Here is a 3,350-nt window from a genome sequence, read left to right as displayed (position 1 = left end):
TTCATTATATTTGACAGTTATTATATTGAGTGACTACTACATGACAGGCAGAGAGAGAATACAATAGAGAAGAAAACACACATGACTTGTGTCCTCATGGAGCTTACGCATAGTGGGGGTGACACCTTAGCCAAGTAATCCCACAAATGATTGCTCAGCCAGGACCTGAATTTGGTGCTGAGAAACATAGGATTTGAGTCTCTACTTTTCTGGAGGAAGGCATGAATTATGCCTTTTGTAGGAAAGGAGGTAGCCCTATCCGATACTTGCAGACATGTTCAAAGATGGAAAGATTTTCTTCGTATGAAAAGATTTGTCATTCAATGCAGTCCTGTGCCCGAACAAAGAATGGAGAATTCACAAGGGAAGGCCAGCACATACCCATGCATTGGGGAGGGGGCAGAATGTGAACGCTACAAAGTAGGAAAGGAACAGTGGACCTGCAGAACCATGTGGTTGAAAAACGGAGCATGGGTGGGAGGGCTTGGAAGCTCGTTCTGGAAAGGGGAGTTGGAGGTGATTTTCGAGGGTCTAACACCCTATGCCAAGGAATTTGAAGTTTATTATTTGGGAAATAAAGATGTAATAAAGGATTTTTAAACAGAGAAAAAGTAAAAGAAGTCAGTATAAAGAATGAGATGTGTTTATTTGTGAAAATTATATCTTGTAAAATAAGAGCTATCTCATTTCTCCAGTGTGATATCTAAGTCAGAAAAAGGAATAAAGGAAATGAAATACCTAGCCACAAATTTCGAGTCAATATTATATTTGTAGCCAGAACATCCCCAGGCCATGGATAGGAAGGGAATGGCAGTTACCTTTACTGCCCACATCTCAGGGGCTCTGATCCTCTCCCTGTACTGTAGGGATCCCCCTCCCTGGACCCCAGGACCCACATCACATGTGTTAGTTTCCGGGGCTTCCTGTGCTGAGATCTCCTACACGTGAGGCTTGCTGCTGCCCTCAAGCTGCACTGCCCACTGCCTGGCTCAGCACAGCTGCCCACCTGCCCCCAGGGGAGGCTGCCGCTGGTGCCTCCCAGACCCTTTTGTCAGTGGCCCAGAGCCAAGATGCTGGTAAGAGGGGTCAGAGAAGCCTCCTGTCCCCCATCATTGAAATGCCTGCAACTGTAACGCAAATGTACCTCCTGGAGGCAATACCCACTGAGGGGTCAGGGCAGTAGGGAGATGCTTTTTCCATCCCCAGGACATGTTGACTTCATGCCTAGGCCTCCTTATGTTCTCTAAACCTCTCACCCACATAACATTTACCCCCATGTCCTCTTCCAAAGTTGGCCTGGGCATGAAGTCAACATGTCTTGGGGACAGAAAAAGCATCTCCCTACTGCCCTGACCCCTCAGTGAGTATTGCCCCCAGGAGGTACAGTTGTGTTAGTATTCACTTCCCATCTGTGCCTTTCAGAAAATTTTCATTTCCTGTCTGTGTCTTTCACAACGTGTCTTTCCTTGTTTTCTGGATTTCTCCCCACCCATCCTACCCCAGGGAAGTACTAGTTCCTCTTCACTGTATGTCTCTTTATAACAGGTCTTCTTCCCTGACCCAAGGTCTTTTCTCCTTCCTTCTTTCCTCCCTTCCTTCCTTCCTTCCTTCCTTCCTTCTTCTCTCTCTCCTTTCCTTCCTTCCTTCTAAATCTCCATCTTTGAAAGATGTTAGGGCTTTTCTTCTATAATGTAGGTGTATTTCTCTAGAAATATTAGCTTTCTCCTGAAGAAATCCCTCTGCTTCTTCCCTGGTCTTAGTTGCACATAGAATTTACAAAACACATTCCACGTGTATTATTTATTTTAAATTGGCTTTCACTGTTTTCTGATCATTTTGAAGGGGGTTGACCACTACTTACAACTTTTCCACTGTCCATTCTTTTTTGTTTTTTAACATCTTTGTTAGAGTATAATTGCTTTACAATGGTGTGTTAGTTTCTGCTTTATAACAAAGTGAATCAGTTATGCATATACAGATGTCCCCATATCTCTTCCCTCTTGCATCTCCCTCCCTCACACCCTCCCTATCCCACCCCTCTAGTTGGTCACAAAGCACCAAGCTGATCTCCATGTGCTATGCGGCTGCTTCCCACTAGCTATCTACCTTACGTTTGGTAGTGTATATATGTCCATGCCACTCTCACTTTGTCACAGCTTACCCTTCCCCCTCCCCATATCCGCAAGTCCATTCTTTAGTAGGTCTGCATCTTTACTCCCATCTTGCCCCTGGGTTCTTCTGACCATTTTTTTTTCTTTTTTTAGATTCCATATATATGTGTTAGCATACGGTATTTGTTTTTCTCTTTCTGACTTACTTCACTCTGTATGACAGTCTCTAGGTCCATCCACCTCACTACAAATAACTCAGTTTCGTTCCTTTTTATGGCTGAGTAATATTCCATTGTATATATGTGCCACATCTTCTTTATCCATTCATCTGTTGATGGACACTTAGGTTGCTTCCATGTCCTGGCTATTGTAAATAGAGCTGCAATGAACATTTTGGTACATGACTCTTTTTGAATGATGGTTTTCTCAGGTTATATGCCCAGTAGTGGGATTGCTGGGTCATATAGTAGTTCTATTGTTAGTTTTTTAAGGAACCTCCATAGTGGCTGTATCAATTTACATTTCCACCAACAGTGCAAGAGGGTTCCCTTTTCTCCACACCCTCTCCAGCATTTATTCTTTGTAGATTTTTTGATGATGGCCATTCTGACTGGTGTGAGATTATATCTCATTGTAGTTTTGATTTGCATTTCTCTAATGATTAATGATATTGAGCATCCTTTCATGTGTTTGTTGGCAATCTGTATATCTTCTTTGAAGCAATGTCTATTTAGGTCTTCTGCCCATTTTTGGATTGAGTTGTTTGTTTTTTTAATATTGAGCTGCATGAATTGCTTGTATGTTTTGGAGATTAATCCTTTGTCAGTTGCTTCATTTGCAAATATTTTCTCCCATTCTGAGGGTTATCTTTTCATCTTGTTTATGGTTTCCTTTACTGGGCAAAAGCTTTTAAGTTTCATTAGGTCCCATTTGTTTATTTTTGTTTTTATTTCCATTTCTCTAGGAGGTGAGTCAAAAAGAATCGTGCTGTGATTTATGTCATAGAGTGTTCTGCCTATGTTTTCCTCTAAGAGTTTGATGGTGTCTGGCCTTACATTTAGGTCTTTAATCCATTTTGAGCTTATTTTTGTGTATGGTGTTAGGGAGTGTTCTAATTTCATTCTTTTACATGTAGCTGTCCAGTTTTCCCAGCACCACTTACTGAAGAGGCTGTCTTTTCTCCATTATATATTCTTGCCTCCTTTATCAAAGATAAGGTGACCATATGTGCGTGGGTTT

The sequence above is a fragment of the Aethalodelphis obliquidens genome, unplaced genomic scaffold (assembly GCF_003676395.1).
Source record: "Aethalodelphis obliquidens isolate GAN/ISIS:26980383/991018 unplaced genomic scaffold, ASM367639v1 scaffold2, whole genome shotgun sequence".
NCBI classification, from domain to species: domain Eukaryota; kingdom Metazoa; phylum Chordata; class Mammalia; order Artiodactyla; family Delphinidae; genus Aethalodelphis; species Aethalodelphis obliquidens.
The sequence above is the reverse complement of the archived record's forward strand: the minus strand, read 5'-3'. Positions refer to the sequence as shown.